This window comes from Peromyscus leucopus, chromosome 5, assembly GCF_004664715.2.
Source record: "Peromyscus leucopus breed LL Stock chromosome 5, UCI_PerLeu_2.1, whole genome shotgun sequence".
NCBI classification, from domain to species: domain Eukaryota; kingdom Metazoa; phylum Chordata; class Mammalia; order Rodentia; family Cricetidae; genus Peromyscus; species Peromyscus leucopus.
This window is the reverse complement of record NC_051067.1, coordinates 40,035,897-40,059,905: the sequence shown is the minus strand read 5'-3', so window position 1 is coordinate 40,059,905 and position 24,009 is coordinate 40,035,897. Positions and strand designations below refer to the sequence as shown.

Genomic DNA, 24,009 nt, shown 5'->3' with positions numbered 1-24,009 from the left:
CCAAGCACAGAGACTGGAGGTAGAGTGAGCCTATGGAGTCTCAGGGCTGACCCCTGGGACACGTCCAGCAGGGGGCAGCACTTCTGTAAACAGCCCCACCAACCGGGAACCAAGTCTTCAAAGTACCTGAGCCTAAGAGGGGACATTTGTCATTCTAATTATCACACAGAGATTGTCTGGGACTACCCAGGTCAGCCCAATAGAATCACATGAGTCAATAAAAGTGCGGAACCTCTCCCTGATATTATCCAAAGTAATTCAGTGGCGGGAGACAAAGAGAGATGTATGTGAGAAGGTACTGGCCCTTCAGTGCTAGCTTTGAAAATGCTGGGAGAGGGCTACAGTGAAGGGAGAGATGAAACCTAGAAGCTGGAAAGAGAAGAAAAATGATTCTCCTGATGGAACACATACAGCCAACAACACTCCAGTTATAACTGAGAGAGACTTGGAATAGACTCTTTCTCTAAAGAACTGAGAGATGGCAAAACCATTATCATCATCATCATCACCATCACCACCATCATCATCATCATCATTATCATCACTAATATTAAAGTGTTTAAGCCACTAACTTTGAAGATATATGTCCTGGCAAAATAACAAAAACAAACAAATGAACAAAAACACATTTCCTTTGGAGTAGAGGAGGTAAGGAAGTCACATCTATCTTGAGAACTGCTACTCTGCCAAAGACTTGTTTCTGTGGGGGGTTCAGGTACCCCAAAGGAGCTGTGGAGTCAGCGGTGGGAGGTGGGGAAGGAGGAGATGGACATGATCTGAGGGTGAATCAGGGTGGCTGCCAGCAGGTTTTATTGACAAAAGATTACACCTTTTATTGCACATTGGATTAAATAGGAGAAAAAGAGCATGTGAGCTGGCGTGTAGCTTGAAATCAGGAATTGAGGCCTTGACTTGACAATAGCCACCAGTCACATGTTAATGCAAGGGCCTCTTGCCATAGATAAGAAGAATGACTGCTTTATCAAGCAGGAGCTTACCTCACATCCCCAAGTCCAGAGACCCTTCTCCAAATGCCTGACCTTGGGAAAAGGACTTCTGGGGAGCAAACACTGTATTACAGTTTCTTAGTCTTGCTATATGGGCCTGTTTCCTCACAAGACTCCCAAAAGGGAATGTCTACTATCTTACTTTCCCCACTATACTGTACCATTCTGATTTCCCTATTCTTATTAACTGAACTCTTGCCTTACATGCCTCAGGCTCTGGCTATGAATTGTAGACAGTTCATCCTCGGGACCAGGTGTGTCCAGTAAATCTCTAACTTTCCTGTTCTTGGTGTAATTAGGAGGGCACAATGGGATTCCTGGTTCCATGGTGTTGGGGAATTTTTTCCAAAGAATTCTTTTGTTTAGAGAGGCTACCATTGCACATATTTTCATCCTTTACCAAAGCCCATACTAAATTTCCCATAAGGGAAAGGTGGTCCATGTGTTATGCTCACATCACAGGGACCCCCAGATGATCACCATAAACTGAATTCCATCATATAACCGCAATGAGCCTTTATTTCAATCTCCAGCTTGGTTCCTCTGTCTGTCTGATGCAGCAGTGAGAGCAGAGAGCCCCAAGCCCACTGATTAGGGGTTTTAATCATAGCAGAGGTTGGGGTGAAGTGGTATCCAGGGTACAGGACCCTGATTGGCTGACATTTGTCTGTAAAAAGGAAATGGATGTGTGCTAGGCTCAAGGACACCTGGTGATCTTATCTGATGATTGGAACGTTTGGAATGTCAGGTTCTTCCCCTTAGATGCTGGCCCATCCCTGGGTGGATTCCTAGGTGGTATTAGTGAATGGCTTTTCCAGGATCCATATGTTGCTTGGCAGTAAACCTGTCATGGCGCTACATCTAGACCTCTAAGCCTGTCATGGCAGCTGTGTTGTCAATCTGTTTTGGGCCCTCATATCCCCCACTTCACAAGTACCAATGACAGGAATCAATCATGAGTCCTATCTGTTTAGGGGTTCAAGGGTATTGGGGACCTAAGAACCATTAGCCAACCAATTTTTCTAGGGCAGTGGCATATATTGCCATTGTTAAGGCCCTGTAGTTCTGATCTTTGAGTACAGCCAGATTATAATCATGAATTATTAATATAGAAATAATAATTTCTTAAGGCCATATAATATCTCTTTGGTTCTGCATAAAGAAGGTCAATTATCTTATTGTAGAACCATGTTAGTTAATGGATCCATCCATTGAGAACTCTAGGTCTATTTTCCTGTTGTGCCAATGGACGTCATTGTTAGCCATTTAGTGCTTTATGCCATAGAGTTTCCTGTTGACTGGGCATTTCAACTTCTTCTGGGCAGGGAGCCCAGGACAATGTATTCTCTTCTGGAACTGCTTCCAGCTGACTCTGGGGCATTGTTGTCAGGGCCTAAAAAGGCTGAAAGGCCCGTAAAAGGCTAGGCAATGGGGCATTTGTCAGAGCATATAGTTATCTGACCCAGCTGTAGAGACAGGGAACAATCACATTGGCTGGGCTGGTGCACATCAGCTTTCAGCAAGTCTAGAGCTCAGGGTCAGCAACTGATGCTTGGCTGTGTCTGTCAGTCAAGTAGAAACCTGTTAAGACAAGTTTAAACTAGGAACAGAAGTTAAAATTTATGAACTTATTTAGAACTTTTAGGCACATAGTCTTAGTGATTGGGAAGGGGAAGAATCCCAAAACAAGGAGAGAGAAAAATACCATCCTCAGGAATAGACAGGTGGACAAAATTTAGGCTGTACTTATCTGTAGTCCTTTTGACTTGTTTGTGAGAAGTGGATCCAAGTATTATGAATTTTTGATCCTCTGGGGTCTATATGAATTTTTATCTTACAAAATGACATTAAAGTTTTAGATACATTAGCATTATTAATCTGTACTGAACTCCATATCATAGACAAAGCAGGCAATGGGTATCTGTAAAACAGCAGAAGTGGACTCATATCTTTGAGTCCTAGAAAAACCTACAGACTTGGGTTAAAAGCCTGTACATTATCCTTCTGTCCAGAAAGTCAGGTATAGAATGGACAGAGATTTGTTTGGCCTGATGAGAAGCACTTTCAAGTTTCTATTTAAAAGACAACTAAAAGAAATCTAAAATCTTGAGCTTGTGACCCAGACAGTAAGCAGTCATTGTTCCATTAGCCTATTAGGACTCTATTAATGTTAAACTCCAGACTTTTGAAATCTTAATAGAACAATATCATAGAAGGGGAAAGACATCTGAAGCATTTGAGTTATCTATTTATATCTTTGTAACTTGTATTTACATCTTAAATCATTTTGAGACCCTCAAAGCTCATAAGTTTTCACCTCAGAACTTCATATATCTTAAAACATTCTTAGACCTTCAAAACGTGCATACTTTCATAACCTCAGACATTTCTTTCAGACCCATATTTAAACCTTTACAACATACTTAAACTTTCATATCTTAGAATCCTTTTTAAATCAAGAGAGACCTGGTAGCTTTAGAAAAAGCAAGGTTTGATTTTCTGTTTATAAAATGAGCTAATAAACTGGCTATAGCCTTGTGGAAGGTTCTGGTTGTCTGATGTTGTCAAGCTGAAAAAGTTATAGCTAGCCTAGCTGTCAATACTATCAGAGATCTGAGAAGGATAAATTATACCTTCATGCAGACCAAGCAGCTTTTGAATCTATTAAAAATGACAGAGAGCAGTCCACATCCAGTTATTCATACCCATGTCTCCATAGAGTTAGAGGCAAAAGTATCAGAACAGCATCAGTCTTCACCAGTCCCCTAAGGTGAGAGTTTTGCTGTAGAAGAGGGACATGGAGAAGATTGCTCTTAATTTATCTAGACAAAAGGAGTGCAATCAATTCTCCACTGTCCTGCTGCTTGTCTATAGTCTGGGCCAGGTCCTGGCAGCAGGTGTTGCCCCAGGGCATCTTGCCCAGTGGTCAGCATTGCCATAAGCCAGGTGGAGACATCATGGTGCCCCATAATCTTCTTTGGAGACCTTGGGTCTCCAAAGACTGCTAGGATCTGGGAGTCCCTGACTGACACAATACACTTTTTAATCAACATTTTAAGTGCCATATTCTGCAGACGTACAAAGTATTTGAGGGCTGTCCAACTATATCTGAATAGACAGATTTTGTTTCTAGCTACTTATTTTAAGCTCAACTCTGAAAACATGCAAGGGACCAAGAAAGTAATTAATTAATTACATTAGTAATTACATGACTACAATTAAAGGACTTGATTATTGTAAGATGACTGACAATTTACCTGTGTTCTCTAACAGTCCACAGTAAGTTGGCAGCTTTCATAAGACTAGGACTTCACATTCTATTCCAGTCAGGTTTAGCCTTAGAAACAATGATTTTGAATTGAAGATCTTCTAGTATCAAATATGGGTTCAGTAAAGAGACCAAAGTAGCCATTCCCCGGATAAAAACAGAAGAAGTTTGTACCAACCTGTTAAGGCTTCTCCTGGGAAGGCAAGGATGGGACAAGGGAAAGATCCCAGGGCCAAACGGGAACAGGAGGAAAGGGTGAGTTGGAGCATGGCCCCCGAGCAGAGACTGAGGGAGCCTAGGGGACAGCATTGTCCTTGACAAGGTCTAAGGCACCACAGCCATGTTAATGGAAGGGCCACAGGTTCTTTTTGCCAGAGATAAGGAGGGTGACTCCTGTTTTAGCAAGAAGGAACTTTCTCCAAGCCCGAGGGAATGGGAGCTTTATCCAAATGCCTGACCTTGGCAAAAGGACTTTATAGTTTTATCTCTGTTAAGTATGAGCCTTAAAAAACAATTTATCAGTTGGAGCTCCTTCTAGTATTTAGTCATTTATGTGACTCAGTTTATCTAAATAACTTAGAAAAGTTAGCAAAGACAAGGAGGCTAGACATACATTCTTAAACCTGAACAGACCTTGAGTAAGGAGAGGCATTCTCTTAACCACTGGTTCTCAACTTTCCCAACGTTTTGACCTTTAGTTGCCCATGTTGTGGCGATGACCCCCCCCATTACAAGATTTTCCCATTGCTATTTCACAACTGAAGAATGTGGGGGTGCCCCAAACAGCTTGAGCACACAGCTACCATGACAGGTCTAGAGGCCCAGACACAGCTACCATGACAGGCCCTACCTTCCCCAACCTTCACAGGGGTGTCTTTCTGTCTCTGGGTCTTCAGGCCTGTCTGATGGGGACTCCTACCAGCCCCTAGGGTACCCTCCTTCCTGGCCTGGCTGTACTGTGTGCATGCTGTCCCCTCCCATGCCGGTGTGGGGGGGGGCTTCTGCAGCCTGCAGTGGTGGGGGCAGGGGACTACCCACTATGACGTGGCTTCCTTCTGCACCTGGCCCAGGGATTGACTCCACTGCTTCTCCACTGAAATGCTTGGGGAAGGATCCCATGACAATGAGATGGGCTGGGAGAGCTGCTCACAGCTTAGAGGGTTGGGTACAAAGTGTTATCCATTAGGGTAAGAAAAAAAGGAAAACGTACGGCTAGGTTCAGACACTTGACGTTGGTAGAGTGTTGACGCAAATTTAGTTATTCTTCTTATGGTATATGCATGAATTTCTGTTGTTGTTTAAAATATTGTGACCATACAACATGTTCTAGACGACTGAGGGAAACCACAAGAAAGACTTTGGTAAAAGATTCTGTGTTTGGAAAATAAGAGAGAAGGCGGTCCCGGGTGAAAGGGTTTCTGCGTGACGTTTGCTGACACAAAGGAAGGGAAGGCTCAGAGGATCCACAGGAAAGAGTATTTATGTGCATGGGCATTAGCATGCAGTGCCGCATGGAGCCGAAAGAGGGCGACAGATGCCCTAAAACTGGAGCTGGAAATGGGGAGGAGAGGTCATGTGGGTGCTGAGATTCAAAGCCAGGTCCTTAGCATGACAATTCCTTTAGAAATTGCAAATAGAGCCACAGAGCCGTCCCTCTAGTGGGAACATGGCCACAGCAGCGGGATCAAGGAGTTCTGAGACATTTGCTCGTTCACAGGAACTAATCACTGTCTTCTGAGATGCTCACTCCTTCACCTCCACAGAAGGGTAATTCCCAGAAGGATTCTTATTAAAAAGCGGCTCTGTCCCTCAAACCCAAGAAGCCGAGGACATGGTGCTGAGTGAGGTGAACCAGCCACCGAGGGACGAGTTCCACAGGACTTGGCTTACATGAGAGTTCATCTGGCCGCAGCAGGGTAGGGTGGGGTCACCAAGGGCTGGCGATGATGAGGTCAGCCGTCTTAGTTACCTTGATTTAGCCAGTCCATGATGCAAGGATATACAATGAACGCCACCATCAAACCGTTTACTAAGGAAGTTTAGAATGTGTGTCTGGAAACTAGAAAATTGTGTCTGAATAGGAAGTTTCCGTAGTGTAGTGGTCATCACGCTCGCCTAACACGCGAGAGGTCCCCGCTTCGAAACCGGGCGGAAACAATGTTGCTTTTTCTCACTCTTCTCTTTTCAGACTCTCAGCTCACTCCCTACATTTTCAGCCCTTAGGACCTAAGAATCTCAGCTGCACTACCATATGGACCTTCATTGTCATGCTTTTCCTGGACAGAAGACAGAATACATAATTGTGTGAGGATGCACTAGACACACAAGAAAATACAAGAAAAGACAGAAACTATCGGGGGATTAGCTCAAATGGTAGAGCGCTCGCTTAGCATGCGAGAGGTAGTGGGATCGATGCCCACATCCTCCAATTCTTATGTTGCCACTCATAGCTACAGCATTGCTCATCCTTCCCACAGATTTGTGTGACGAATCTCTGGGGCAAAAATTCACTCTATAGATCAATGTAATGTCGGCGAAGAGGTGTTCTGGTGCTTGCCTAGTGTGTAAAGCCATAATTTGATTCCATTGGAGAACTAATTAAAGTTTGGAGAAAATTCTGAGGACATCTGATTTATTGCTTTACACTCATTGTGATCCTTGCCTTTAATGCAATGGGGGAGCTCACTGAAAGGTTCTTAGTAAAAACCACAACGCAGACCTCTGCCGGGCTCCCTGGGACTGTTGGGAGGGACAAAGCTCCCCGCTCAGAGAACTGTCAGGAAAAAATCTGCTGTTGGACATTGGTGAATGGCTTGGGGTTCTGAACCCGACATTCCTCAGTTCAGTGTCTCTAGATTAGCAGAAGGCAGGAAGCACGCAGGAGTTACCCACCCTTCTGATCCACCCAGGAGGTCAGGTGACGAGTCAGTGCGGCTGGAGAGAAGGACACTAGGAAATGTGACGAGGACAAAGGCTCAGGTCTTCTCTGTATCCCTCTGCTTCCAGATTCCTTAAACAAGCCAGAGCTAGGAGCCGTGGGGCAATAAAGATAGAGTCCTTTGAAAGTGTTATGACTTAAATGCTGCACAGTGTAGATTTTGTGTGTGTTTTCTCTAGCACATTAGTATTGGCTTATTTTATTGAATAAAAAAGCAACTGGCCAGTACGGGGATCGAACCCACGATTTTGGAGTTATTAGCATCACACTCTAACCAACTGGGCTATCCGGCATATAAAAGTTTATTTAACTTTCTGTCTACCTCTACAGGCAGAGAATGACACAAACGTCAGTTGACAGAGGATTTGGGGTGTTTTGTTAGTTTGTGCCAATTTTCAAAAAAAAAATTTTTTTTTTTTTTTTGTTAAAGAAATGTGAACCACAGATTGTTCTAAGCATGAACAAGGAAAATGTAGACGACGTCCCGTTCCTAGGATTGCTGACCCGGGTGTTTCTTAGACCATAGACAGTCCCAGAATACTTGCTCAGACTGCAAGTCGCCCTCCAGTCGCCCTCCAGCGGCCGAACTGAAGACTGTAGAGCAGCTTGAGCTGTGTTCCCTTCTAAGGTGGTATGCTTAGATAGCTTCCGCCTTAAGGTGGTATGCTTGGATAGCTTCCAGTAGTTGGAAATCTCGGAGTTTGTTCCAAAATGCAGATAGCACATGGCCCGTACGGGGATCGAACCCGCGACCTTGGCGTTATTAGCACCACGCTCTAACCAACTGAGCTAACCGGCCAACACTGGTGGTTGTCTCATCCTACTTAGGAACCAATCTAACTGACAATTGACAGTCTTCGGTTTTGTGTGCGGTTTGGTTTGATTTTTGGTCTTTTGGTTTTTTGGTTTTCTTGAAATTTTGAAGTTTTCTTGAAGTTGAATAAACGTACGAAACTTGCGTTGTTCTCAGTAGAAAGTTTTCTGAGCAGAAACAAAATTCTCTACGAGAGCAAGCAATGTCGCCTGCAGCGAGTCCTGACGCAGAGATGCTGGCCCGGGACAGCCCGGTCCACTCGCCCGGTGGCCGCACCACCGCAAGGCGCCCTCCAGCCCTCACCGAGTTCGCATCCTGCGCAGATCTCCCTGCTGCCTCCAAGTGACAATCTGACCCACGGCCTCCCCAGTTTTACCCATTTCTCCTTCAGTTCACCAAAAACAATTGGGTAACGCAGTGGGGGGCGGGCCTCGGCCAGGTCCGCGTCTCTTGGGCCGCTAGGGCATCGCTCGGGTCCCGTGGACGCGGGGATCCGGAGGCCGGGGACGGTGCCGGGAGACCTGCGCCGTTCGCCGCCCGCGGGGCTTCGTCCTCCGGCCACTGTCGCGGTCCGCGGAGTCCCGTGAGGAGTGAGTCCAGGAGCAGCGCGTCCCGCCGGGCACAGGCGGCGGAGTCCTCTCGGCACAGCCACGCGTGTCTTAATGTATGTCAAAAAGATTCTTCCTTAGTCAATACCTATTAAGTTCCATAATTTTTCCAAATAGTTTTTCCCAGAATAAACGCTATATTCCAACAATGGCTAGTCCATTAGAAATGTGAACATCCTCCTACTCATATGTGACAGGAGCTTCTTGAAAACTAAGTTTCTCTAATGAAATGATTTTACATACTTCACCTACTCATTGTTGAGCTGTTTAACTGATGGCAGCCTCTTCCTTTATGACCATCTTTATTGAAAAAATCATTTTTCTTCCTTTAAAATGTAATTATCTGAAATTATACTCGTGGATATATATGAAGCAACAGTAGTTCAACAAAACTAAACTGATACAATCTCCCACTACATAATTTCTTAGAGGAACACACACGCACACACACACCCTTCATGTTCTGAAAATTTGCTGTTTCTCTGTTTCTGTATATCCTGTTTGTATCTTTGTCTTTTTTATTATTTATTTATTTATTTATTTATTTATTTATTTATTTATTCGTTCGTTCGTTTGTTCGTTCGTTTGTTTTATCGTTTTTGGAGACAGGGTTTCTCTGTGTAGTTTTGGTGCCTGTCCTGATCTCGCTCTGTAGCCCAGGCTGGCCTCGAACTCACACAGATCCTCCTGGCTCTGCTTCCCAAGTGCTGGATTAAAGGTGTACAGCACCGCCACCCAGTCGTATCTTTGTCATTTATCAAACAAAAAATTTCATTTACGTTTGGATTGGTTAGTTGTTCTAAACATTACTTTCTTTCAACAGCTGCATATGCCCTCAGCTTTGGGTAGGTCTTTTTGTTAAAGGTCCTCAAATATTGAGATGATACCAATATGAGGGCTTAGTGAAAGAATGCCTAGCTTGAGGAAGACCTTGGGTTTGAACACCAACACTGCAGTAATAACAGTGCATTATTTAACAATTCCAATTACTGACTTTTTTGAAGTGTGGGGCAAGCACTTTATGCCAGCTCTCTTGAATATACGTTTGATCTCTGCTATTTAAAGTTTGCTGCTTAGTCCATTCTGGTCAGTTTTAATTAGAAATCTATTCTGTCTGGTATTAAGCACACCTGCTTGCTTCTTGGGTCCATGTGCTTGGAATTCCTCTTTCCATCCTTTCACCCCGAGGTGACACACATCCTTGCTGATGAGATTTGTTTCTTGGCTAGAGCAGAAAGTTGGATTCTGTTTTCTCATCTAATTTGTCAGTCAATAAGCAGTGTTTATTGACTTCTGGTCTTTTGTTGTTAGGATGTGAGTCCTCCCCAACACTTTTTTTTCCTCCCCACCCTCTTTTGATGTACTGTTGTGGAATTATTTTTTCCTTGTTGTAGAAGAATTTCTAAATGGTCTTATTAAATAAAAAATGCGGAGCCAAATATAGGGGTGAAAGCCTTAGAGATCAGGGAAATAGTGATAGCCACCAACCACCTTACCTCACAGCTCTGCAGCTTCCAAATGTGAGCTACTTCCTGTCTACCCAAGCCTTTATTGCCTTGCTGTTCTGCCCTCATTGGCTATCTTAGCCCAGCTACCTCACTTCCTTGTCACTGTCTGTGCAGACCTCCAGGTCTCTATGGTTGGTACTGGGATTAAAGGTGTCTTTCACCATGCTTGGCTCTGTTCCCTAGTATGGTCTTGAACTCACAGAGACCCTGCCTGCTAAGTGACCAGATTAAGGGCGTGTGCTGCCTGACTTTGTTTACTTAAAATGACTGGTCTTTTCCCACTGATCATCAGGCAAGCTTTATTTATCAAAGCACAAATAAAATATCACCACATTTCAACACAAATAAAAAGTGACCACACCTTGTGTCTTTTGGGATGTGGCTAATATCCTCACACTGAAGTTTTCCTTCTAATGTTTTCTGTAGAACTGGATTGGTAGGTAGAGATTATTTAAATCTTTCCCCACTGATGGTGATTGATAGTTTTGCTGAGTATAGTAGTCTGGGCTGACACCTGTCATCTCCAAGATTGTGGAACATCTCTCCAGGCCCCACTGGTTTTCAAAGTGTCCCTTGAAAAGTCAGGTATTATTCCAATATGCATATCTTTATAAAAAATTTCAAGACTTTTAGATTTTATAAGACTTTAAAATGTCTTTGTAAGACTTATACAGATATGACTTTATGACTGATCTTTTCTCTTTCAACTTCTAATGTTATTTTGTTCTGTATCTTTAGTGTTTTGAATATTATGTGTTATGGGGAATTTCTTTTCTGGTCCTATCTATTTGTTGTTCAGTGTGCTTCTTGTGCTTGGACAAGCACCTCTTTCTTTAGATTGGGTAAAATTTCTTCTATGCTTGTGTTAAAAATATTTTTTTTTACCCAGGTGGTAATTTCAGTGGTAGGGTTGGGGGGCAAAGGCAGGCCGATTTCTGTGAGTTCGATGCCAGTCTGGTCATATATATGTATGTATATGTATATATATATATATATATATGTATGCATATGTATATGTATATATTTGAGCCTTGATCAGATTTTCTGGATGTTTTATGGTTGAATTTATTTATTTATTATAATTTTTTTCATTTTACATTCCAACCTCTGTGCCCCCCCCTCCTATTCTGTCACTCCCCCTCACCCCTCCCACCCACCCCTGTCCCCTCATCATTGGAGGTAAGGCCTCCTTGGGTAGTCAACACAGGCTGGCATACCAAGTTAGGGCAGGACCTAGCCCCTCCGCCTTGCATCACCCCTGAGTAAGGCATCACACCATAGGGAATGGACTCTAAAAAGCCATTTGATGTACCCGGGATAAATCCTGGTGCCATTGCCAGGAGACCCACAAACACATCAAGCCACAGAAATGTCAGCCTAGTGCAGTCCCATGCAGGATCCCCAGTTGCCACACCAGAGTCCTTGAGTTCCCACTAGCTTGGATCAGCTGTCTCTGTTGTTTTCCCCATCATGATCTGGACCCCCCGCCCCTTGCTCCCATAATCCCTCCTTCAACTGAATTCCAGGAGCTAGGCCAAGTGCTTGGCTGTGGGTCTCTGCATCTGCTTCCATCAGTCACTGGATGTAGGTTCTATGAGGACAATTAGGGTGAAAGACCCCCACTCCATTATGAGGACCTGGGGCGTTGGGCCGATGAAATGCTCCCCCCCCTCAATAACTTAGCCTAAGAAACGCCATTCTAAAGGAATCAGAAAAACAGGAGTTCACAGCTGTGGCTGGCTGGCCACTCGGCCTTGAGAGAGATAACTATGGCCAGCCATCCGGCCTTGGGAGAGAGATAACTGTGGTCAGCGGCCTTGGGAGAAAAACAGTTGAGTCAAATCAGGATATTTTATGACTGGCCCCCTGGCCTTGAGGAATAAGCAGCTGGGCTGGAAAAACACCCACTATACTCTGTGCAAGGCCAAGTCAGCCACACACATACGACCCCAAGTTCACCCTGGCCTTCTTTGAAACGACTAATAGGGACCCTGTAACTATGCTTCTCGCTTCTGTAACCGCGCCTCTGCCCCTGGGATCCCATAAAAAGTCCCCCTTGCCCTAGGAAGGCGCACAAGTCCTTCGAGAGACATCGCCCCGGGTACCCGTGTATCTAATAAACCCTCTTGCTTTTGCATCTGATCTGTGGTTTCGGTGTGTTCCTTGGGTTTGGGGTCTCTCCTGAAGAAAGATCTCCCCTGGGGGTCTTTCAAGGGTAGACATGGATTTACTTTTGTACTTTTAATTGTTTTTAGATTTAACATTTTCTTTGACTGAGCTATTTATTTATCCTATCTTGTCCTCACATTCTTTCTTCAATGTCTCATCATCTTCTAATGAGGCTTACTTTAAGGTTTTTGTTTGATACCCTAAGGTTTTTATCTCCATTTAGGGTTCAGTTTGGGTTTTCTTCCGTGATTCTCTTTCTATGTTCAGGTCTCAAAAGGTTTTCATGGTTTCATCCAACTGTTTGTGTTTCCACGGTTTTTCAATAAGGCATTTATTTGTTCACATCCTTTTAAAGGTCCTTGAACATACTCATAATTGCTATTTGGAAGTCCTGGTCGGATGCTGCAGCTTCATTGCATTTCTACTGCAGTAGGTCTACTGCAGTAGGACTAGGGCTTCTCATGGAGGCTGCTGTCTCACCTGTCCAATAGGCACTGGAGCTATGCAATTTGAGGGGTTTCTCGGGGTCGATATCTGATCTTGTCCCGGTTGGGTGGGTATTCTGTTCTTTGGTGGCTGGTGCCCACTCTGGATCCGAAGCTGTGGGGTTCTGGTAGAGAGGGTTTCTGTACGTTGACAGGTGACATAAAGGAATGGAGACAGCTACTAGAAAAGAACCAGAGGGGAATGGGAAAGAGCTGGGGGACCAGGGGTGGCAACAAGGTTCCCACAGAGTGGAGGGAGGAAGGAGGAGACCCCTGCAGGCAGGCTGCTACAGGACTGAGAGCAGGTCTGGAGAGATCAGAATGCAGGGCAGGAAGGATAGCGAAAACTGCCTACCTGTGTCCTAGCTCAGTGTGGTCCCTGGGGGTCCATGGTAGAAAGCATTTCTGATCCGTAACCGACAAAAGAGTGGAGCTGGGCTGTGAGGAAAGCCTGGGGGGAGGGGGTCAGTGGAAAAGAGCTAAGGGGACCCTGGATGCTCAACAAGAGGCGAAATCCCCAGGGTAGGATAGGAAAGAAGGGCTCATGTGTTTGAGCCCAGTGTGGCCACTGGGAGTCCCTGACAAACGGGTTTCTGCAAGTCATTTGCTGACACAAAGGAAGGGAAGGCTCAGAGGATCCACAGGAAAGAGTATTTATGTGCATGGGCATTTGCATGCAGTGCCTCATGGAGCCGAAAGAGGGCGACAGATGCCCTAAACTGGAGCTGGAAATGCTGAGGAGAGGCCATGTGGGTGCTGAGATTCAAAGCCAGGTCCTTAGCATGACAATTCCTTTAGAAATTGCAAATAGAGCCACAGAGCCATCCCTCTAGTGGGAACATGGCCACAGCAGCGGGATCAAGGCGTTCTGAGACATTTGCTCGTTCACAGGAACTAATCACTGTCTTCTGAGATGCTCACTCCTTCACCTCCACAGAAGGGTAATTCCCAGAAGGATTCTTATTAAAAAGCGGCTCTGTCCCTCAAACCAAAGAAGCCGAGGACATGGTGCTGAGTGAGGTGAACCAGCCACCGAGGGACGAGGTCCACAGGACTTGGCTTCCATGAGAGTTCATCTGGCGGCAGCAGGGTAGGGTGGGGTCACCAAGGGCTGGCGATGAGGAGGTCAGCAGTCTTAGTTACCTTGATTTAGCCAGTCCATGATGCAAGGATATACAATGAACGCCATCATCAAACCGTTTACTAAGGAAGTTTAGAATGTCTGTCTGGAAATTAGAAAATCATGGTTGCATAGGGAGTTTCCCAAGTGTAGTGGTCATCACGCTGGGCTAACACGTGAGAAGTCCCCGATGGGAGCAAGGTCACTTTTTATCACTTTTCTGTTTTCACAACTTAACTCACTTCTGACACTTTCACCCCTTAGGACCTAAGAGTCTGTACTAACATTTTGACCTTGATTATCATACTTTCCTGGACCAAAGACAGAGTACATAATTGTGTGAGGATCCACTGGACACACAAGAAAATACAAGTAATGGCAGAGAACGTCGGGGGATTAGCTCAAATGGTAGAGCGCTCGCTTAGCATGCGAGAGGTAGTGGGATCGATGCCCACATCCTCCACTCTTTATGTTACTGCTCACAGCCACTCATAACACAGTGATGCTCAGATAATGGAGGACTAATGCTTCCCACGCTTGGGTGAGGAACCTCTGGGGCTCAAATTCACTCTACAGACCTTTCAATGGAAGGTCTGGGAAGAGGCTTAGTGCCATGGTGCTTGCCTTAGGCTGTAAAGCCCCAATTCGATTCCATTCGAGAACTAATTAAAGTTTGGAAAAAATTCTGAGGACGTCTGATTTATTGCTTTACACTCATTATGATCCTTGCCTTTAATGCAATGGGGGAGCTCACTGAAAGGTTCTTAGTAAAAACCACAATGCAGACCTCTGCAGGGCTCCCTGGGACTGTTGGGAGGGACAAAGCTCCTGCTCAGAGAACTGTCAGGAATGATCGCTGCAGAACATGCTTTGGTCCTCACTCAGCTGTTGGACATTGGTGAATGGCTTGGGGTTCTGAACCCGACATTCCTCAGTTCAGTGTCTCTAGATTAGCAGAAGGCAGGAAGCACGCAGGAGTTACCCACCCTTCTGACCCACGCAGGAGGTCAGGTGAGGACACTAGGAAATGTGACGAGGACAAAGGCTCAGGTCTTCTCTGTATCCCTCTGCTTCCAGATTCCTTAAACAAGCCAGAGCTAGGAGCCGTGAGGCAATAAAGAAAGAGTCCTTTGAAAGTGTTATGACTTAAATGCTGCACAGAGTAGATTTTGGTTTTTTTGTTTTTTTTTTTTTCAATAGCACATTAGCCTTGGTTTATTTTTGTTGGATAAAAGTACATTTTTTGATTGTCCCGTGCGGGGAAGGAAACCCGCGAACTTGGCATTATTAGCATCACACTCTATAAACAACTGGGCTAACCGTCATATAAAAGCTTAACTTTCTGTCTACCTCTACAGGCAGAGAATGACACAAACGTCAGTTGAGAGAGGATTTGGGGTGTTTTGCTAGTTTGTGCCAATTTTCAAAGTATTTTTGAACAGAGCTGTGAACCACAGATTGTTCTAAGCATGAACAAGGAAAATGTAGACGACGTCCCGTTCCTAGGATTGCTGACCCGGGTGTTTCTTAGACCATAGACAGTCCCAGAATACTTGCTCAGACTGCAAGTCGCCCTCCAGCGGCCGAACTGAAGACTGTAGAGCAGCTTGAGCTGTGTTCTCTTCTAAGGTGGTATGCTTAGATAGCTTCCGACTTAAGGTGGTATGCTTGGATAGCTTCCAGTAGTTGGAAATCTCGGAGTTTGTTCCAAAATGCAGATAGCACATGGCCCGTACGGGGATCGAACCCGCGACCTTGGCGTTATTAGCACCACGCTCTAACCAACTGAGCTAACCGGCCAACACTGGTAGTTGTCTCATCCTACTTAGGAACCAATGTAACTGACAATTGACAGTCTTTCGGTTTTGTTTGCGGTTTGTTTTGATTTTTGGTCTTTTGGTTTTTTGGTTTTCTTGAAATTTTGAAGTTTTCTTGAAGTTGGATAAACATACGAAACTTGCGTTGTTCTCAGTAGAAAGTTTTCTGAGCAGAAACAAAATTCTCTACGAGAGCAAGCAATGTCGCCTGCAGCGAGTCCTGACGCAGAGATGCTGGCCCGGGACAGCCCGGTCCACTCGCCCGGTGGCCGCACCACCGCAAGACGCCCTCCAGCCCTCACCGAGTTCGCATCCTGCGCAGATCTCCCTGCTGCCTCCAAGTGACAATCTGACCCACGGCCTCCCCAGTTTTACCCATTTCTCCTTCAGTTCACCAAAAACAATTGGGTAACGCAGTGGGGGGCGGGCCTCGGCCAGGTCCGCGTCTCTTGGGCCGCTAGGGCATCGCTCGGGTCCCGTGGACGCGGGGATCCGGAGGCCGGGGACGGTGCCCGGGAGACCTGCGCCGTTCGCCGCCCGCGGGGCTTCGTCCCTCCGGCCACTGTCGCGGTCCGCGGAGTCCCGTGAGGAGTGAGTCCAGGAGCAGCGCGTCCCCGCCGGGCACAGGCGGCGGAGTCCTCTCGGCACAGCCACGCGTGTCTTAATGTATGTCAAAAAGATTCTTCCTTAGTCAATACCTATTAAGTTCCATAATTTTTCCAAATAGTTTTTCCCAGAATAAACGCTATATTCCAACAATGGCTAGTCCATTAGAAATGTGAACATCCTCCTACTCATATGTGACAGGAGCTTCTTGAAAACTAAGTTTCTCTAATGAAATGATTTTACATACTTCACCTACTCATTGTTGAGCTGTTTAACTGATGGCAGCCTCTTCCTTTATGACCATCTTTATTGAAAAAATCATTTTTCTTCCTTTAAAATGTAATTATCTGAAATTATACTCGTGGATATATATGAAGCAACAGTAGTTCAACAAAACTAAACTGATACAATCTCCCACTACATAATTTCTTAGAGAAACACACGCGCGCGCGCACACACCCTTCATGTTCTGAAAATTTGCTGTTTCTCTGTTTCTGTATATCCTGTTTGTATCTTTGTCTTTTTTTTTTTTTTTTTTTTTTTTTTTTTTTTTTTTTTTTTTTTTTTTAAATCGTTTTTTGGAGACAGGGTTTCTCTGTGTAGTTACCTGTCCTGATCTCACTCTGTATTCCAGGCTGGCCTCGAACTCACAGAGATCCGGCTGGCTCTGCCTCCCGAGTGCTGGATTAAAGGTATGTGCCACCACTCAGCCGTATCTTTGTCTTTTACCAAACAAAAAATACATTAAAATCATCCAAATATTTGTACACTTCCTGTGTGTGCACCTGTGGGCATATGCAGTGTAAGGAATGGGGGTGACAATAAGAATGTGATTGGAAAAGGGCAGTAACCAATCAGTAGTTGTGCTCTGACAGGCAATATTGTCTCTTTCCATATATGCATAAAATATGCTTTTTATATAATGCATGCAAGCTGCAGCTGGGCCATCTTCCATCAGCTATGTACAACTGCTTAAGTACTTCAAAGGCACATTTTTTTTTTTCTTCTAGAATATTTCACACTTCCACAACAGTTTTCTGGGAGCCAGCAAAAACTACTGGCTAATAAATGGTTTTGAAGGCCACCCCTTTATCCACTAGAATTTAAGAAGAATGGGGTTTCTGTGTGCAAGCTGCTAATTAATGCCACAGATGGAGACTAGCAGGTACAGTAAACAGAATGATTTCAGATGCTTGGAGACCAGCTTATGATTTAGGGGAAGGCTGTACCGAACTTGTTGGTTTTGCTGGTGGTGACTGAAGATGTAACACATCACAGATACAAGAATTCAAGTGAAATCAGAATGACCTCAAAAGAAGAGACAATGAGGGGCTGGAGAGATGGCTAGCAGCTGAGAGCACAGGCTGGTCTTGCAGAGGACTCTGGTTCAATTCCCAGCACTCACATGGCTGCTCACAACTGACTGTAACTGCAGTCCCAGGGCTTCTGACAGTCACCCACATGCAGACATATATGCAAGCCAAACACCAATGAACACAAAATACAAATAAATTGTATATTAAAAAGAAAAAAGAGAGACAGTAACCAATGGAAAGAACATAAACTTTGCTATCTGGCTTCTGAGAACAGCATTAAAAATTCTGTGAGAAAGAATGGAGGGAAGAATAAATCCTTTTTGAAATGTTGATTTTATTATAAATATAATGCTCTAGCAACACAGAGGATTTGTAATGTATTAAAGTTCCTCACAGTCCTGGCATTCAGATATCAACTTTGCTAGCATGAACTCCAACCTCTGTGCATACAGATTGACAGCTGCTCTATTTAATGTCTTATAAAAGGACTACATTTCATTTACGTTTGGATTGGTTAGTTGTTCTAAACATTACTTTCTTTCAACAGCTGCATATGCCCTCAGCTTTGGGATAGGTCTTTTTGTTAAAGGTCCTCAAATACTGAGATGATACCAATATGAGGGCTTAGTGAAAGAATGCCTAGCTTGAGGAAGACCTTGGGTTTGAACACCAACACTGCAGTAATAACAGTGCATTATTTAACAATTCCAATTACTGACTTTTTTGAAGTGTGGGGCAAGCACTTTATCCCGGCTCTCATGGTCATATTTAATCTCTGCTATTTGAACTTTGCTGCTTAGTCCATTCAGTCTGCTAGAACAAAATACCATACACCAGATGTTTGTAAACAATGTGAATTTATTTCCCATTTCTTCACATTGGGAAGTCCAAAATGAAGGCACCATCAGATCTGCAGATTGTCTGAGGAAGGCTTGTTTTCTGCTGTGGTGATGGCATTTTCTTCCTGCGTCCTCACTTGGTGGAAGGAAGAAGCTAGGTCTCCATGCTCTCAGTTCTCTGTGTACTAATCCCACTCAAGAAGACAGAGCACTCACAATCTGACCACTTGCCATAGGTTTCTGGTTAGGGATTTACTTTGGTAGGGATTTCAAGCAATGAATTCTTGATAGTCACAACTAGTCAGTCTATAGTTAAAGGTGATTTGCCAGAGCCAAAGCAGAGGCTCATACCTGAAATTTCAGCACTGGCTTAGGCAAGAGGATTAGGTTTAAGATTAGGTTGGGCTATGGTGTGAAACCCTGTCTTTAGAAAAGATAGGAAAGTATGGAAATGAGTTTCACCAGGTAGTGCTGAAAAAAATGTGTATTTATTAATATTCTTTACCTGATTTTATTTTCATTACACCCTAGTACTTGATAAGTTAGAATTATTTCCTTGTCAATAAGATGGCAGTGTAATCTTTTTCACTTAGTGCGGTTTTTCTCACTTTCATTCATCTATACATTTTACGCCTTGTCTTTCTCTAGTCTCTGGAAGGTAGTCACTGATGTATAAGATTTCTTAATCCCTAGAGACGGGTATTTTCAGTCAAATTCACAAAAAATATAATTTGAGAATTTCTAGTTCTGTCTATAGTTTTAAAGACTTTGAAAAACAGGTCTCAGGGCTGGGGAGATGGCTTAGTGGTTAAGAATGTTCTTTTAGAGAATGTTGAGTTCACTTCCCATCACCCTCATTGGGGAGTACACAACCACCCCTACCTCCAGCTCTGAAGGCATCCACACACCTCTGTCTCTGTCTCTGTCTCTGTCTCTGTCTCTCTCTCACACACACTCACACACACACACACACAAATAAGTACAATAAACAAATCTTTTAAAAGAGAAATGAAGATTACATTGTGTTTTTCCTTTCAATGTCTATGAATAATCCACCAACAAATTATCTTGGTTCTATCTCCAAGGAGTCTACAGCCGCACGGACATTTTCCTCATGTCTACCACTGCTTATCTGAACCAGAATATCATCATTTCTCTTCAGTTCCTTTAATGATTGGCGTCCCTGCAGGTGCAGCGCTTTCTACTCAATCTCTTCAAAACACATGGGAAAATTTACAAAACATAAAGTCTATCACATCACAGCATTTTTGTATTCATAAAATGTAGTGTGTTCTAGCTGTGAATGTTTTGACATGCAAGAACAACCAGCATGGCAAAATACGGCCAGAGGTGCAGCAGTGGAGCAGATGTTAGAGGAGTAACGAGCTGATTTCTGACTGGGTTTAGGGCCACAGGCAAGAAACCCGGGCTTGGTTCTGTTAATCCGGTTGAGGATCTCAGGCCCCAGTGATGAATCTACTGGTATTATTTTAGTGCATGGATCTAGTATCAAACTGACCTCTAAATCCATCTCCATCTATCCATATCTTAGTGTAGCTCTGAGAGCTCATAAGAGTTCGTGGAGTGGATGGTGGTTAATGTAGAAATTCACAAGTAGTCAAAGAGCAGAGTCAGTGACTGTGGAGTGTGCAGCCATCAATGTGGTGTCTTATCAGACCCCTTCCCTAAGGTACAAGAATTACTGAGGAAGGGGGACATTATGGGAGACAAAGGTCAATGAGGATCAGTGAAACATGTCTTCTAGACATGACAGAATCTCTGCACTTATGAACTCACAGCAGCAGCAGTGGTCCACTGCACAAGACCTGTTCAAAATCAAGTCAGTTAATAGTCTAGCATGGAATAGGAAGTGATCCATGTGGTCTCATTCCTGAGGAAATGTGGATACTTTATGGATTCTGGGAAAGGGATAATCAGTTTTTCTTAAAGGTTTGGCTCCTTGAGGCCCAACCACACTCTAGTGTATGGCCCCATATCCAGAAGGATATGGGCAACCCAAACTGGAGACAATGGTTTATTAAATTTAAAAGTTTAAAATTTAATGTGTTCCCATATGCAAAGGAAAAACAGACGTATTTGCAAATTGCCTATAATTAAATAGAAGCCAGTGACCTCTTGGTCTTCATCTACTTCTGTTCCCTGGCAGGGTTTATATTGTCAGCATTAACAATGGGTACAATATTATAATCAGTATTGTTTCCTCATCTAGTTTCAAGTTACATATTGAAACATGAACATTATATTCATTTCTTTGAACATCAACAATTCTCTCTCATTCCCTTGATAACCACCATTCTACTGTTTATTAATAAGAGTTAGGCCTTCCTTGTTAGTATAGTGGTGAGTATCCCCGCCTGTCACGCGGGAGACCAGCGGGAGACCAGGGTTCGATTCCCCGACAAGGAGGTTGCTGCTCTACTTTGCAGGGCGTTGGTGGCGCACGCCTTTAATCCCAGCACTCGGGAGGCAGAGCCAGGCGGATCTCTGTGAGTTCGAGGCCAGCCTGGGCTACCAAGTGAGCTCCAGGAAAGGCGCAAAGCTACACAGAGAAACCCTGTCTCAAAAAACCAAAAAAAAAAAAAAAAAAAAAAAAGAGTTAGACTACTTTTGACAGCTCAGGTAGTCCTATGTAGTACTGTCCTTCTGAAACTTGCTTGCTGCACTTAGTGTATTTCCCAGGCCTGTCCACATTGTCACATAAAATGGATTTTCTTCTTGGCTAAGGCTCAGTGAATATTCTATTGCATGAACATGCTATAGTCTCTCCATTCATCCAGAAATGTGTATCGAGGTAGTTTCCATATCATGGATATCACAATGTTGCAAGGAACCTGAAAAATGTATCTACATGAGATCCAGATTTCAATTCTAAACTTTAATTTTTTAATTTACTTATTTGTATTTATGTTTATGTACCTGCTCCTGCTTATTTGTAAGTGTATCACATACAGGAAGAACTTAGAGAAGCTAGAAGAGGGCATCAGACACGCTTGAGTTAGGGATGGTTGTGAGCCACCTGACCTAGGTGCTTGAAACCTCTTCAAAAGCAGCGAGTGCTCTTAACTGCTGATCCATCTCTCTAGACCCTGACTTCAATTCTTTTGGAAATTAATTTCAACTCCTAAAATGGTTCCAATCCTCTCTTCTTGAACTTTTCACAAGGACATATGTGCATGTGCCCACAGAGAACAGAAGAGAGCATCAGATCCTCTGAAACTGGATTTACTGGCAGTTGTGAACCAATGATGTGTGTGCACACTAAACTAGGATCCTTTGCAAGATCAGCAAGTGCTTTTAACCACTGAGCCATGTCTCTAGCCCCCAAAATCATTTTAAATCAAGAAGAGTCTTGGGGGCTTGGAGGGATGTCTCAGTGACTACATGTACCAGTTACTCTTGCAAAAGATCTGGGTTCAGTTCTTAGCACCCACACTGGGCGCAGCTCACAGCTTCCCGCAGGTCGAGTTTCAGGGGATCTGGTGCTGTCTTCTGGTCTCCTGGGGCACTTGGACACATGCAGTGCACATCTAGACAAGCAGATACATAAATAAAAATTGATTTTACTGGGCAGTGGTGGTACATACCTTGTATCCCAGCACTTGGGAGGTGGAGGCAGGTAGATCTGAGTTCAAGGCCAGCCTGGTCTACAGAGTGAGATCCAGGACAGATAGGGATACACAGAGAAAGCCTGTCTAGCAAAACAAAATGAACAAAGTCTAGGGTATGGTGGTGCATGTCTATAACCCCATCTGAGAGGGTGAGGCATGAAGGTTGAAAGTGTATGGTCAGCCTGGGTTACACAGTGAGACCTTGCTGCAAAAAGAAAGTGAACAAAATGAAAATCAATTACAAGAGAGAAAGGACATGATATCCTGATTGAGTTAATTTAATAGGGGACAGGATGACAGATAATGGCATCTTTATATTCTGCAGGGTTACTGCTTGGCTTGTCAATTACCATGGTGTGATTAGTTCTACTGAGCCTCTGCTTTATCAGTAAGATTGGAATAATGATATATAAGCTAATGGCAAAAATAATTAGGTTGGGTGAAATATCAATAAGATCTTTAGTAGGTTTTTGAGCCATGGAGGTGAAAAGAGTTAACAAAGCAAACAAGCAAACAAACAAACAAAAACCCCAAAGGCCCCATCCTATTACCATGGGATATTTTGAAGAAAGCACCCTAAACATTTAAATGAATGAGTTTTAATTTTTTTCTTTTGGTTTTCAAGATGAAGCCTCCCTATATAGCTTAGACTGGCCTGGAAATTGCATGTAGCCCTGTGTAGTCTTGAACTCATGATCCTCTAATTCTATAGAGCTCTGGGGTTATGGCTGATTCTTCCTTTGTTAAGCATCTGTGGTTTGAATGGAAGAATATGATGGGTATGATCAAGTGGATATGATAACAAGTTCTCACCTTTTTTCAACCCCACACAAATACAATAGTTAGTTTCCATCAGCAACATTTTCCTTTTGACTCTCTGATGTCTGCTTCCATTTGGTTTCCAGAAAAACAGTTAAACTTCCCTCAGAGCTGAGCGCTGTTCTAGCCCGTTGGACCCACAGCTGTCCAATGGATGTAGACTAGAGTTAGTTTTCAGAAGGGAAATAATAAACATAAATATGTAGTGATGGACCATCCCGACTTCATCTTTAGAAGCCATCTTATTACAACGTCAAAATAAATTCATTCCTGTTTTCTGTAAAACATGGATTTAACAGGTCTTGACCCATTTTCTGGAATTTGACATCTTCCATACTTTATACCCTAACTTCCACCCTCATAAGATGTTCTGCCAAATAATTTTGAAATGTTCAGCCAAATTCCTGCATAACCAAAATTCCTCTAGAAATCCCCCAACCCTTGAAGAACCCCTACTCTTGCAGTTTTTTGGGCTACATAAGCCTAACTTTTTCCTATGTTCAATGCTATTTTCTCAAAACCCACTTTAGGGAGATAGCCTTGTCTCCCACACAGAACAGTGTGAATGATTTGACCAAAGAATCTGAGTAGTGGTCTTTACTCTCGTTTGCTGGGAGTAACTATAGAATAGTGTAATATTTTAGGTGAAGGTGAAAAATCCAAGGAGTAACAGACATCTGTTTGCAGTTCTGAGTGCCTTCTTTTCTATGCATGTTTTGTTGCAGAAAACCTAGGCTGACACAAAACTGGGTGGATCATCAGCAACCATTATGGGAGGTTGTTGTTATTTTCTGTGTAACCCTGGATGTTCTGTAACTCGCTCTGTAGACCAGGCTGGCCTCAAACTCAGACATTTGTCTGCCTCTGCCTCCTGCAGAAGGCTGAGTGCCGGGGTTAAAAGCATGGCTAATTATGGGTTTGGAGAGGAAGCACTTTTTGGATTGGATGAGGACATCAATTCATAAAGATGTAAATGAATTACTTAGGAATATTCTAATTTTATCACTAAGAACTCAATGGTTGCCAGTTCTAGTGCTTTGGTTAGTGGTTCAGTAGAATGTACCTT

General features: G+C 43.7%; 5 non-coding genes across 5 annotated transcripts; 3 read left to right on the top strand and 2 right to left on the bottom strand.

Moving 5' to 3' along the window:
* Positions 1-6,359: 6,359 nt before the first annotated feature.
* Positions 6,360-6,432, top strand: Trnav-aac. Its single transcript has one exon. It is a non-coding gene; the product is annotated as a tRNA-Val (tRNA).
* Positions 6,433-6,630: 198 nt separating this feature from the next.
* On the top strand, positions 6,631-6,703 carry Trnaa-agc. The gene has a single exon. It is a non-coding gene; the product is annotated as a tRNA-Ala (tRNA).
* A 1,235-nt stretch (positions 6,704-7,938) lies between these two features.
* Positions 7,939-8,012, bottom strand: Trnai-aau. The gene has a single exon. It is a non-coding gene; the product is annotated as a tRNA-Ile (tRNA).
* A 6,295-nt stretch (positions 8,013-14,307) lies between these two features.
* Positions 14,308-14,380, top strand: Trnaa-agc. The gene has a single exon. It is a non-coding gene; the product is annotated as a tRNA-Ala (tRNA).
* Positions 14,381-15,643: 1,263 nt separating this feature from the next.
* Trnai-aau lies at positions 15,644-15,717 on the bottom strand. The gene has a single exon. It is a non-coding gene; the product is annotated as a tRNA-Ile (tRNA).
* Positions 15,718-24,009: the final 8,292 nt, after the last annotated feature.